This window comes from Mirounga angustirostris, unplaced genomic scaffold (assembly GCF_029215605.1).
Source record: "Mirounga angustirostris isolate CCGP_5_RB_7025 unplaced genomic scaffold, mMirAng1.0.hap1 SCAF_5, whole genome shotgun sequence".
NCBI classification, from domain to species: Eukaryota; Metazoa; Chordata; class Mammalia; order Carnivora; family Phocidae; genus Mirounga; species Mirounga angustirostris.
In genome coordinates this window covers 112,240,900-112,255,893 of record NW_026991713.1, presented here as the reverse complement: position 1 = coordinate 112,255,893, position 14,994 = coordinate 112,240,900, and the positions used below count along the sequence as shown (strand labels likewise).

Genomic DNA, 14,994 nt, shown 5'->3' with positions numbered 1-14,994 from the left:
TGCTTCTAACACATTGGTAAAAAAATAAATAAAACAGGAAAATTAAAAGTTGTCTTGAAGTGAATCAGAATGAAAACACATAAAAATCTGTGGGGTTTAGCTGAAGCAGTGCTCAGACAAATATTTAACTTTAAATACATGTATTAGAAAAGAAGAAAGGGATAAAATAAGTGATCTAAATATCCACCTTAAGAAGCTAGAAAAAGAAGAGCAAATTAAAACCAAAGTAAGTAGAAGGAAGGAAATAATCAACAAGAACAGAAATCGAAGAGATAAGGAAACCAAAAGCAGGTTTTGAAAAGACGAATAAACCTCTAGGTAGTCTAATCAAGAAAAATAAAGAAGGAGGAAAACACATGTTAGTAAGTATGATATCAGGATTGAAAGAGGGGATGTTATTACATATTCTATGGAAATTAAAAGTATATAGAAGGAATATTATGAACATCTAGAAACAAGTTTGACAACATTGATGAAACAGATAAATTCCTTGGAAGACACACATTACTGAAATTGACTCCAGAAGAAATAAAATTAGAGTAGTACCATATCTTAAAGAAGTTCTATTCTTAGTTTAAAACCCTTTCCATACAAATAAAGCAAACCAGAAACCAAAACCAAAAGAATTCCAGTCCCATACAGTTTTAACTGATGAATTCCATCAAACATTTAAAGGAGAAAAATTTGGAAAATTGAGAAAGAAGGAACACTTCCCAACTAATTTTAGGACATCAGCATTACGTTGATACCAATCAAGATACAGACATTACAAGAAAACTGTGAACAAACATCCTTCATGAACGTAGTTGAAAAGTTTTTAAAAATTAGCAAATCAAATCCAGCGGTATATAAAAAATGGGTTTATCCTGGGTGTGCAAGCTTGGTTTAACATTGGAAAATCCCCTAGCATAAGTCATCACTTTAACAGGAAAAATGGGAAAAAAGCTATACTATGAATAGTCCTGTGAATAGTTGCAAAGAAAGCAATGGACCAAACACAAGAGCCATTCATAAAAGGAATCTCTTAGGAAACTAAAAACAGAAGGGAACTTTCTCAACTTGAGAAAAGACATTTACATATAACCTCTAGCTAAAATCTCATTAATGTCACAAGTTAGAATGCTTTCCCCCTAAGATAAGAAACAAGGCAAGGATGCCCACTCCCCTCCTTATGTCTAACACTGTGATGAGACCCCAGCCAGTGTAATAGACAATAAAAAGAAATGGCATACAGATTGGCAGAGTAGAAATAAAACATCTTTATTTGCACATAACCTGATCATGTATAGAGAAAATGCTGAGAAATCTCTCAAAAGCCACTAGAATTTGTAATTGAATTTAGCAAGCTTGCAGGACACAAGGTAGATATACAAAATCAGTTGTATGTGTATATACTAGCAATGAAAAATTGGAAATTGAAATTTTAAATTTATATGGAAATACAAAGGACCTAGAAAAGTTAAAAAAAAAAAAAAGAAAAAGAATTGACAAAGAAGAACAGTATTGGAAGTTTCAAGACTTCCTCTACTTTTTAAAAAATTTATTTAAGAGAGAGAGTGTGTTTGTGAGCAGGGGGAGGGGCAGAGGGAGAGGGAGAGAATCTCAAGCAGATTTCCCTGCTGAGTGAAGGTCCTGATACAGGGCTCAATCCCATGACCCTGAGATCATGACCTTAGCCAAATTCAAGAGTCGGATGTTCAACCAACCAAGCCACCCTGGTGCCCCAAGACTTCCTCTACATTTTAAAGCTTCCTCTTTAAAGCCACAGTGATCAAAGCAGTGTTGGTCTAAAGTAGACATATGTATCAATGGAATAGAATAGAGAGTCCAAAAACAGATCCACATACAATTATGCCAAGGTAATTAAATGGAGAAAGGATAATCTTTTCAACATATGGTACTAGAACACGTGGCTATCCAAATGTTTTTTAAAAAATTAACCTCAACCCTTACCTCTTCATGTACAAAAATATCTTGCAAAGAATCATAGATCTAGGGCGCCTGGGTGGCTCAGTTGGTTAAGCGACTGCCTTCGGCTCAGGTCATGATCCTGGAGTCCCGGGATCGAGTCCCGCATCGGGCTCCCTGCTCGGCGGGGAGTCTGCTTCTCCCTCTGGCCCTCCCCCCTCTCATGTGCTCTCTCTCTCTCTCATTCTGTCTCAAATAAATAAATAAAATCTTAAAAAAAAAAAAAGAATCATAGATCTAAATACAAAAGACTGAAACTATGAAACTTTAAGGAAAAAAATCACAGAAAATATTCGTGAACTTGGGATAGGCAAAGATATCTTCGGACACAAAAAGCATGAACATTAAAAGAAAAATTGACAAATGGGACTCTATCAAAATTTAAAACTTCTATTCTTTGAAAGACATCATTAAGAAAATGAAAAGGTAGTCTTTAAACAGAGAGAACATATGCACAATATATATACCTGACAAATGACTTGTGACCAGAATATATAAAGAACTTTTACAACTCATTAATAATAAGACAACCCAGTTAAAAAAAAATGCACAAGAAAATAATGAATGGCCAGTGCAGCACAGGAAAAGGGATTCAATATCATTAGACCTCAGAAAAAAAGCAAATCAATACAATGAGATACCACTGTATATTCACAGAATTAAAAATTAAAAAAGAACAATTGTTAGCTGAGATATAGACCAATTGGACTTTCATATATTTAGCCATGGGGAAAGTTAAATGATAAAACTATTTTAGACAAGTTTGGTAGTGTTATAAAGGTAAACATCATCGCCATAAGATGCAACAATTTTACTCCTAAATATTTACCCCAAAGAAATGAAAATCAGTTTATACACACACCTGTACATGAATGTTCATAGCAGCTTTATTCATAATAGCTGCAAGCTAGGACCATCAACTAGTGACTAGATAAACACATTGTGGTATATCCATGCAGTGGAATACTACTTGGCAATAAAAGGGGCTAGTACTGATACACACAGCATGAATGACTCTCAGAAACATTATGCTGAGTAATAAGCCAGACACTAAAGGGTACAAATTCTGTGATTCCATTTACTGCCTTGGATTACTACATCAGAAATGTTAGAAAAGGCAAATTTAATCTATGGTGATGATAAGCAGACAAGTTGTTGCCTGCAGCTGAGAGTTCAGCGTAATAGACCTGGATTAGGTGTGAGAAAACTTTCAGCATGATGAGTGTGTTTTGGTGGTGATTATATGGACATGTGGATATATCTTTGTAAAATGCATTGAAATATGCATGAAAATGCACATATTTTACTGTATATAAACTATACTTGAGTAATGTTTTATTTTTTATTTTTTTAAGATTGTATATATGAGAAGAGAGAGAGAGAGAGTGCGCGAGCAGGGGGAGGGGCAGAAGGGTAGGGAGAGGAGGAGGGAAAGAATCCCAAGCAGACTCTGTGCTGAGTGCGGAGCCCTGAGATCATGACCTGAGTTGAAACCAAGAGTCGGATGCTTAACTGACTGAGCCACCCAGGCACCCCTAGTGATGTTGTTTTTAAAATAACATTCCACAGATTTTGAAAGTTATTTAACTAGCAAAAGATTAACTCTGTCTAATAGGAGACCTCTGTGTTAAGATTGCAACTGAGTCAACCTGAAAAATCCATTCAGATAAATCAGTATACACAATAAAAACAATAATACATGAATTAAATATCCTTAAACAAGGAAAGAGAATAAATGAATTCTCAGTATACTTTCTAGCCTATGATTTGATGTATTGGAATAGGACTCTAGCATACTTAGAATTCATTGATTACTTTTCTGACTTCTTAAATTGGTATTTGGTAGTGTCCTTGGCACTAAGATGAATCTAGCTAAAATGAAGTGGTTACATATAATTCATTCTGGGTTTTGTTTTATTATTCTTCTGCATTTTTCTAATTAGAACGTGTGCATAATACTCCAATGTCTCTTAGAATCTATTCTTCCTTTTGGACACAGAACCTCTAGATTTTACCTGAGCGTATATATGGCTGCCCACCTAGAAACTACATTGCTCTGCTTCTCTTGCGGCAGGGTGTGGCTTTGTGGCTAATAATAGTTGAAAGGTGACTGTATAAGGTTACCTCCTTCAAAACAAGCCACATGTCCTAGACTTTCTCTTTTCCCTTTCTGATTGGCTGGGATGTTATATCAGGTATAGCAGCCATCTTAGGTGCAGAGCTGGAAGTCATGTGAAAATGACAGAGCAGTGTATGTCCTTGGTGATCTCGTAAATCTTACCTTTCCCTGACACCCTGTATTGTAATATGAAAAAGGAAATTTTCTATCTTGAACTACTGTATTTTTTAATCTTTTTTTTCAAAGATTATTTATTTTAGAGAGGGAGTGAGCATGAGCAGGAGGGGCAGTAGGAGAGGGAGAGAGATTCTCTAGCAGAGCCCCACACAGGGCTTGATCTCGTGTGACCCTGAGATCACAACCTGAGCTGAAACCAAGAGTTGGACACTTAACTGCCTGTGCCACTCAGGGGCCCCTGAATCTCTTTGTTATAGCAGAAAGTTTATACATTAATCCAAAGGAAAGCATTTAAGAATTCTGTTTTTCTCTGTGTACTTTTTGGCCATATCCAATATATTTTAGTGTGCAGTCTCAATTAAAATAATTATTCAGGAGAGTGTTTCTCAAAGTTCAAGTTACTTTCAAGCTTTAGGTACTAATTATTAATAAATGTTATACAGGTTTTCTTCTACTTACAATGGGATTATGTCCTGATAAATCCATTGTAAGTTGAAAATATCTTAAGCTGACAATGCATTTAATACATCTAACCTAACAAACATCATAGCTAGCCCAGCCTACCTTAAACATGCATAACACTTATATTAGCCTGCTGGGCAAAATCCTCTAACACAAACACTGTGTTATAATAAAGTGTTGAATATCACAAATAATATATTGAATGCTCTATTGAAAGTGAAAAACAGAATGGTTGTATGTGTACAGCATGGTTTTAAGCCTATTGGTTGTTTACCCTCGTGATCATGTGGCTGACTGGGAGCTGCAGCCTGCCGCCCCTGCTCAGCATCATGAGGGTTCAGTGTTATTGTTATCAGTTTTTCAGTGTTGTATTGTTAACCTGGGAAAAGTCAAAATTCAAAATTTGAAGTACAGTTTCAACTAGAATTATTTATTATGTTGTCAACTTTTCTATAATTTTTTTGTCTAGTCTATAGAGGCTTAAGGATATAAATCATTAATTTATTAATTTTTCCTTATATTTATATCAGTTTTTGGTTTGGAATGTGTGTTAATGTATTATTTGCTGTCAACATCTCAATTGATAATTACACCTTTTGTCAGAATAATATGACTTTCTTCCTAATTTTTGCTATGTGCTTTGTTTTAGCTGACATGAATATTCCTACCTTAGTTTATATTTCCCTCTATGTCTTTATACTTACTATATTGTTTTTTCTTTGTCATGTGTTTTAGATATTTCCTAAAAGTAGAGTATAGCTAGATTTCATTTTTTAACCTAGTAAGAACCTTTGTCCTTTAAGGATATTTTAACTCCTTTATATTTATTGTCAAAATTGATCTAATTGGTTTTACTGCATTGCTCTTGTTTGAAGCTTTCTGTTTTAAATTCTTTTTTGTTTCTGTTGTGTTTTGGACTTTTTGCTCTTTGATTTAAAGTTTATCTTTGTTTAATTTGGTTTTGATTTTTTGAATTTGTGGGAACATTCCCAGTTATTTACTAGTCAGCTTTCTAAGATGTCCCTGTCATTACTTTATCAGGTAACACAGGGCATGGCACTTACATTCTCATTAATGTTTGCTTAGTGAAAGACTCATAGCTTTGAGTCTCTGATAGGCTAATAGCCTATCTTGAATACTCCTCGTCATGTGATGACCTCAAGTGGGTACCAGCTCCATTCCCTTTCTATAATAATGGAACTTGTATATGGGGCTTTCCCATTTTTTTTTCACATTATACTTAAAGACTATTTAAGAAAGTAGGGTCTTAGATAGCACTCAGTTTTGTCTTGGAAACAGTGTGGAAGGAAGAAGCCTGTAGCAGTTGCTAGCGGTGATATCTTTAAGAAAACAGTGATAAGTGATGTTGCAAAGTTATTTTTAGAGATGGAAGTCTTGTCTTTCATATACATATATATATATTTAGCAGATAATTACGTGGCTGGACTACGAAGATGTAGGGAGTGAGGTGAAGCTGAGAACAGCCTCTCTGAGATTGCGGGTTATGGTGAAGTTCTTGCCAAGAGACTCATCTTAGTGTGGTATGTGGAAAGCATAAGGGCTGAGGAGGCAGGAAAGCCTTTTTTTCCAGCTTTGTTTCTCTGTTTTTCTTTGTGACCGTGGCAAAACACTCGACTTTTCTGGGCCTCAGGCTAGATCTATGAAATGAGGAAGATGACTCTCTGAGATACTTTCTAACTTTAAAATTCCATGACTGACCAGGGCACCAAGGATAGCAAAGAAGTTTCCATTTGACAGCATTTTTATTTTTAATTTCATTAAGCAAAGAAGTCAGCTTAATTTCATCTTGCAGAGTCAAGAGGAATAAATCACTTATCTTACTACTTTGAGTGCAGAGAGTTAGAAGAAGGGATCTTATATGACTTGTGTATTTATGCTCTGACCTAATATTAGGTAAGTGACACATGCTATGCTGGAGATCCCAATTATAACACCTTGAAGTAGTCTGTCATAGAATGACTCAGAGGAATGTGAAATCACTACTTTTCCCTGAGAAAATGTAGAAACATATTTATCTAGACTCCCAGAAGGTAATTCTAGGACGTGTGCTTGTCTTGAGATTGAGGATGCTGGGAGGTAGGCCCATTGTGTGATAATAATCAGACATCAGACTAAAGGTCACACTGAAGGTCTTTTACTGATGAGCTCCTGAGTGGTCAGAAGGCTGCTAGCACTGAATTCATGTTTCACAACATCAGCAAGAGGATGCTGCCCAAGCTGGCTTTTTGTCATAAGCTGAGCTGGACATGGTCACAGGTAGGGTGGGCAGATAGAATTTTGAAATAATGAACATGTCACAATTGTGAGAGAGCGAGGAAACAAGGCTGACTGAATAAAATCTATACAGCAGTCAAAGGTGACTCTTTTTGAAGAAAGGCTTTGTTCTGGCTCGATTCTGGAGGATGAGCCACCAACCAAGGCTTCATCCAGGGCAGCATGGAAAAGATCATGCAGCAGACATTGGTTGCTTCTCTTCTCTGTAGTCATCACTTTGAAGAGTTTTATTTCCCTCTCTACCAAGAGCTTCTAGGGAAAAAAGAGAATTGTTTAATTTCAGAAATGCATTTTGTTCTAGTAAATAAAGACATGTCTTGAATAAATCCAAGTGAAATTCAAAATAAGTTAGAAGCTTGGATAAAAAAATCCAGGTGATAGGCTTTTATGAAGTGCCATTGTATGGTAGGCCCACCTAGGGATGCGGAGATCAACGTTCAGTGGCCTCTGTCCTCAAGAATTTAACTTGAATAAGGCAGACAGATAAATGGCTAATACTTTTTTTTCTTAGTAGAGGAAGACCCTTGTTACTGATAGTAACAACCTGAATTCTAGACTCTTCTGTGGGACATGGGATTCCTCTTTTCTTCAGCCTGTACATAGAGGGATACTGTATGTCATTATCATGCAGAAGGTTATTCACCTTCTACTGGACTACTCGGGTAGAGAGTTGCAAAACACAGCTTCTTTGCAAAGGAATTGATGTCATGGCCAGGGCTTGCAAGGTTAAATTGCTAATACTATGTTTTGTTAAGTTTTTATAGCACATCTGCTCTATGCTAGATGTTGAAACTACAAGGTAGGATAGAATCCCTTTTTTCAAGACATTTATAGTCCAGAGGGAGAGGAGTAAATGGATAAGTAGAGCCCAGGGTACATGGAGACATACAGGAGGGAATAAATCAGAATGCATAGGAGAGAATAATGCAGAGAACTTTGCATGTGTTCTAATAGAACTAAACAGTCTCAAAGAACCTGTTTCTTCAATGGTTGTAGTGAGCTGTGCTTAAAGTTCTGTTTTTTTCCAAGAGTTATACATTTCTGATGTTAAGGATAATAATAACAGCCAAGAATTTGACAATGTTTTACTCTTTGTCAGGCACAGTTCTAGTGTTTTACGTATAACCAGTTAAGTAATCCTTACAGTCATCCTATAAGGTAGGTATTAGTATTAACTTAGAATCTGAGGCACAGAGCAGTTGAGTAACTTGACCGATACAATTAGCATGTAGTAGATCTGGGCCTTGTTTCCAAAGTTGATGTTCTTAACTACTGTGTGAAGTTAAGCTGTCTAAAATTAAGAGAGTTGACTACTGGGGGAACCATTGTACATTTTTGTAGGTCCAGCAGCTTAATATTAATGAGTCCACAGCTGAGCATCTAGGAGGAAAAAAAACTGTCAATACATGTGCTTCTTATTTTCTAGAAATAAAGCTGTATATTATTATAATTATTATTGGAATTGCCCTGTAGCAGCTACAAATTATAACTAGAATATTTTATTTGAAATTACAAGAAGATACCTCTTGATCAAATACTGTTCCCCATTAATTTACAGAAAGGGGCTTTCTTGAATTTTGAATGTATCTAAAGAGATTGCACAGCCTTCCATAATCACTGAATCCCACACCTCCTTGAGGTGGGGATATCCTACTAAACCAAGTGTCTCTTGGACAAGGAAGAGGCTACTTTCTCTATCGCTCATCCGTTGAAATGCTGGTCTTTTTTTTTTTACAGCAGTGGAGGCCTTTAATTTATAAGCTGGATTTGTAAATTGAAGGGGCCCAGGCTGGTTGGGTCTGTGGTGCATGTGGTTTACCTCCATGCCTGAACCATAGGAGGCCCACTATTTGCTGCACTGAGGGAGTTAATAAGAGCTTTTGTGACCTGGTTTGCCCACAGTTTATGGGCGCAAATCTAGATGATCTGAAGGAAAAAAGAATGGGATGAAAAAGTCAAAGTTATGGTTGTAAACTAGAAGGAAAGTTAGAATTTTAAAACCAGCATCAATATGGCACAGACAAGAATTAGAAGCTGGGAAGAGCCTAGGAGGAAGGGTTTTTAATTAGAGCAGCATTCGAGACATTTGAGATTGTTATGATGATTTTAAATAGGCAACCCTTTGGCTTTAAAAAGAATCAAGGACTTGACTTTTTGTCTGGTTTTTTAAATGTAAACACATAGAAAATTTAAAGGGAAAAGGTAATCTTTTTATGTAAAACTGTTTTGATTTATGGCTTCCTGGACTTTGAAAGACTCCTTGCCCCTTGATTAAATACATTGAGTTGTTCTAAAACTTAATAAATATATTTTTTTGTGCACCAGCAAGTATTTTTAATATAGCAATTAGGAATATCATTAGGAAGATTATTGAGAGCAGTATGTAACATAAAACTTAAATGGTATTACTAAAGAAAATGAGGTTTCAGACATCATTTGGATACATTAAAAATAGAAGTAAACTTTTCATGTACTGCTGAAATAACTATAGGAATGAATTATTAAGATAAGATTTTGTGTAAAGATGTTTTCTATTTTGCTTTTTAAAAAATTTATTTATAGAAGGAATACGTAAGTACTTCGTTAAAAAAAAAAAAGCATTACACATCAAAGTTCCCTTTGATCACCACTCTCCCATCCTCCCAGAGGTCATCATTTTATCATTTATTCATCCAAAAGGTTTTTTTGAATATTTATATGGATATGTTTGTATGCATAGAACAGATATTTATGTTTTGCATAAATTTTAAAAAAACAACCCATGGAATATATTGTTTGCTTGTTCATTTTAAATATGGCCTTCTGTCGTGTTTTGTTTTTAATTCTTCAATAATGTTACTAACCACAGCTGACATTTATTGAGTAGTTACTATGCGCTAGACAAGATATTTAGCATTTTTTATATAATTTAGCTTAATAATCTTTATAATAAGCTTCAGAGGTGAGTAAAAATAGTTGGTTTTATATGAATACATTTTCACCTTTATTATACCTCACATTTACATTAAATTACTAATGCCAGTAGTTTAATCATTCTTTAATAAGACTTCAAAAATAAACATGTGGGATGATTTGTAAAAGTTGGTAAGAATATAACTTTTAGCTCTGTTAGTTTTGTTACTCTTGTGCAATCAGCCTTTCACTACTAAGTCCCCGGAGTGGGTGTCTCTGCTAAGCTAGAAGGCCAGGAATGTGAGGGGGACTCCTGCTCACCTTTTAGGAATGAAGAGGTAATTTGTGTTGTATTTGACTCATTCTAAATGAAGAACAGACAACCCCAGACATTCCTCTCTAGTTAATGGTTTTAAAAGTCCTTGCCTGTGATGATGTCCTTATTTGGGGGAACAGTTACAGGTTACAAGACCTAGGTGGAAAGAGGTTTGTTTTTGGAAGATGCTTCTCCCTGTGCCCTTTAGTCATTCTGGTATGAGGAAACAGAGAAAGGCTGTTGCAGTAGGAGCTCGGAGGATTTTTTTTAATGGGAATTGGTAGAAAGGGAGTGATAGTGAGTGGATTGAGAGGAAAAAAAGGTTGTGTTTATTATGTATTCCCTGATTTTGGAGTTTGGAGGAAGATATATTCAGAATTTCATGACAAAATAAAGCACTTTTAATGAATGAGATAGCTTTTTAGAAAGGTTTAAATCTCAGCTCTGCTGCTTAACTAGCTGGGTGATCTAGAAAAAGCCACTTTATGCTGTTTCAATCAAATGATAATATCCACTTTATAAAGTTGGAGGGTTGAAATTATATAAAATGTTTTGTACATTGGGAAGTACTGTACAAATGTGCAAATATTAGGTGATATTCTTACTATTTTTATTATAATAACTCTTGTCAAGGCTGTCTACAGTTTGCCTCTTAACTATTCCTTCTGTACTGAAGATTTAACCTCCTTATGCTTCTATCCTTTATTACTTGCAAGAGAGTACTGTATTAGGGCTCTCTTATTTTCGAAATAGAAGAAGAGGACTTATTGCTGAATCATTTAACAAATATCAAAGGCCTAATATGTATCAGTCAGTATTTCTTTAGGCCCAGTTTAACAACTGAAAAGATCATTGACAGTAACTCTCAAGGAGAGGAGATATGTTGAAGGTCCCAATGATCACCATTTCGTTGTCATTATACATTTGTGTTCGTAGACATTTTTGTTCTTTTGTCTTCAAGATAAAAGTAAGCAAATATAAATTAACGTCTGTGTACTTAAAAAAGCGTTTGTAATAAATTCGGTTGTTGTGCGACATTGTTTGAAAAAACCATCAAATTATCTTGCTGTGGTTTCTTTTTGGTTATAATACTTAAATTATTTGGAGATCCCAAATAACATTCAATGGGGATATGAGGTGTTTATGTTTATCAGAACAAGACGTGGGTGAACGATGGTTAAGAGGTGCTAAAGGTAAGCTCTCGTTTCCAGATGGGGAGGTAGCTGCACTGAGTTTCCATTTGGTGCCCTTCAAGGTCCCCATTTTGTGTGAAAGTCCACTCAGACGTCTGCTTTCTGACTCAGAATTTGTTTATTATTTTGCTCCCTGTCATTCCCCTAATGCTTCTCCTAACATAAAGGTTATAGCAACTCAGAGTCCATAGAAAGAACAAGCACCTTTAGCTTATTGAACAGTTATCAAATTGCCTCTCTAAGAGCCAGAAATTAGGTATCAGTTGTTTAAGGCAACTAGGAAGTCTGCAATTTAAATCTCATTTGGCATTTGACTGATGTGCCAATTATTATACAAAAACACTACTGATATTTCTTGAAGAAGATACGTGTACTTTGGAGGAGGCACTTTGCTGGAAAAAAAAATCCTTTGGTTTTATTGTTCCTCTTCTGGATAGTTCTAAAAAGCTAACCCTTTTGACTTTTACTGGTGGTTTGCTTTGTCATCTCTGTTTACTTTCATTTATTTCTTAACCTACTCTTTGTGGCAAGCCACCTCTATCCTGAAGTCAAATTTTACTCTTTTAGAATCAGAACCCATTTTTCAAGTGTGTTGTTAGAAGGAAGAATGCAATCTTTAATAGATGAATAGGCTTTCATTTAACTAGAAATTCACTAAACCAGGAATCAGGAGATTTTAAAATCTACACAGTTAACTGGACAACAAATAAATTTTTGCCCACAGTTTCTGGGCAAAAATGAAAAATGAAAAAACTTAAATCTTATTTCAGAGTGATCTATGAAATTCCGTTCCATATTTTAAGCTTAGCACATTGAAATATCACTTTTTTCTTTATTTATTTTGCTGCCCCACCCATGCCCTCACTGTCTGAGGATCACGGATAGTGTTTTGGGTTTTTGTTTGTTTGTTTTGTTTTGTTTTTAATTAATCTCTTTTAAACTCACCTGTTTATAGAAACTGAGCATTTCCCCTTTTCTGAAAGGCAGTTGTGGTAAGAGTAGCTTGTTTTCTTGAGATCCCAAGCCAGGGGTCTCTAGAGGAGTCTAGGATCTGCACATTTGCTTTTTCAAATTAGAAGCAAGAAATATTTTAATTTGCCTTGACTCCAACTAAACTGTTTTTTAATAGAGTTCAAAATTAGTTGACTTCTCTGAGCTTCTGGTTTATAATGCCGAAGAACTTCTACATAGAGTAGATAAAGAATGGAGTAAGAATTTCTGATTCAGTTGCGTATTATTTATTGTGGAAAGAATGTTTTCCCTACAGACTGACTAGGAACAAGATGTTTAAACATAAGCCAGGGTGGAGACCTGTTTGTTTGGTCAGCTTCAGAAGAGCCACGTTTCCCTACTTGTGATGCGTGCGCCAACTATTCTGTCCCCCACCCCCGCCTGATTCTTCACGTTTCTTTGGAATTTTTACTTAAGGCTCTGTTGGATAAGGCGGTGATACAGTACATACGTGGCAATTAGAAAGGCTAAAGGCGGTTTTCTGGAGCAACATGATTTTATCATGTCATGAATTTTGGCTGGGCTGTGAGTGTGTGTGTGTGTGTGTGTGTGTGTGTTTATATAAAATGGCTTCTTTCCTTTTTCCCAGTCCCCCTCTGCTGTTGGTCTGTGTATTCACATAGCTGGATGGCTGCAGGACTCCATTTATCACAGGCAGTAGGAGGGGGTGTGGAGATATGAAAGGGTTACTGTTCACATTTCCTGTGTAATTCCCTCTGATCTTACTGAGCTGTAATTTCTTTCTTGATGTTAAACATTCCCAGGCTCCTATAACCTTCTAGCCTGCTTGCTCTGGCCAAGTTTGTCCCAGGTGATCATGTTGGCGAACCTCCTGTTTTTAAAGGCTAGAAATCTCTCCTTCCTTCGTGAGATAGGCCACATGCTCATTCCTTTGCAATCCCAGAAGAAATCCCTGTGATTTAATACAAGAACAGAGCATAACCTACTAGTTTTAAAAATCAAATTTAGCAGCCAAGTTTGTTGTCCAGTTAACTGTGTAGATTTTAAAATCTCCTGATTCCTGGTTTAGTGAATTTCTAGTTAAATGAAAGCCTATTCATCTATTAAAGATTGCATTCTTCCTTCTAACAACACACTTGAAAAATGGGTTCTGATTCTAAAAGAGTAAAATTTGACTCTACCATGTTACTTTCAGCTTGCTTAAGTGCTAGATCACTTTAAGTTGCCTCAGATGCAAAGCTGCTTGACTGAAACTGCCACATTTCTGCTTCAGTTCAGTTCAGAAGGTTGTGGTTGAGCATAGGGAGGCTACTGGTGGTTGTAATTTTCTCCTTTTTCTCTGGTTTTAAAAGTATATAGCAGCTCATTTTTATTCCACAATTTTTTAAATATACATTTTTGTGGTTGGCAAAAGGTTTTCTATTTTTGCCTTTCCCCTTCAGTTTTAGAAGAAAATGCTATGCTCCTGTGAAGCCTAAGAATATGTCAGCAGCTGCTGGTGAATTGATAGGGGCAGGGGCTCCCAGGGCCAGCACTGCCCCCATTGTTAGGTAAGGAGTGTTTCTTTAGACGCGGCTCTGCGTCAGTTTGCTTGTGTTGCTTATAGCACATCTCTGTGTCTTCATTCAACAACTTGGGAACCTTAGGGTTTGGGGACAGACAGAAATGGAACAATGTCTCTTTGTAGGAGTTTCTAAGATAATTTAAGCTTGCTGGTGTTTAGGCCAAAGTAAACTATTTGCATTGCTTAAAACAGTGAGATAAAATACTCTTTATGCACCTTAACCATGTGTAGTATGGTTTTACACAGAGGTGGATAGATGAATTTTTAGATTCTGTTTGTATCTGCTTCCAAGAGCCAACATGGACGGTTGATATTTCTCATTCACCTTTAGTTCCCCTAAGCCTTAAACAGAGCCTGCCATGCAGTAGGCTTTTAATAATGGTTTGTTGAATGAGTGAATTAGACTGCCAGATTACTTTTATAGATTCTTAATTGTTCTGTATGTGCATGATTATGTATATGCCTAGTAATGTTTCACTTACCCTTTCTCTTAGTCTCTAATGATAGATCTTGTTCGAAGTCCTTTGTTATTAAACAGTTAATTCTCTCAAAGCATTCTCTGCCCAACTCCATGAAAGTGTTGTATACCTGGTTGGCCTAACCATGCCACTGCTGTGTCATAGAAAACAATGAGATTTAGTCATAAGTTACTTAAATTATAGTCTATTAGCATTTCCTAAAACTGATAAGCCCATTCACTATTCTCATAATGGAAAAACACTTACATTTTCTCCCAGGGAATATCTATTTCTAAGACCATAATAAAGCACTGAATAGTAATGTCAGTCATCAGCAAATCCTTACTAAATAAGATGTGCCACCTAAAGTCTTTTAGACTTTTCAATGAATAGGATACATACACTAGTCAAGTTAAACAGCAACTTACGGTACATTAAATGTGGGTATGTGCTAAGCGAGCGGCCTGAACAAGAACCATGTAGCTTAGTGGAAGGAGAAATCATTTTGACTTGAACTAGAGAGTGGTGAGAGATTTCACAGAGGAAGTGTGAGTTCAGTATTAGTCAAATAGTTGGGT

At 36.0% G+C, this 14,994-nt stretch overlaps 1 protein-coding gene across 10 annotated transcripts in view; it reads left to right on the top strand.

Annotated features, from left to right (window-relative positions):
• The window catches only part of ZNF438 (zinc finger protein 438), a 190,663-nt gene that overhangs the window by 61,307 nt on the left and 114,362 nt on the right, over positions 1-14,994 (top strand). The window contains exon 1 of one of the 10 annotated variants that reach the window (XM_064591895.1): positions 13,780-13,944. The exons of the other annotated variants lie outside the window; for them this stretch is intronic. The gene's annotated coding sequence lies outside the window, so the exon portion shown is untranslated. Of the gene's footprint in view, positions 1-13,779; positions 13,945-14,994 lie in introns of those variants that run through there. 10 annotated transcript variants of the gene reach the window in all.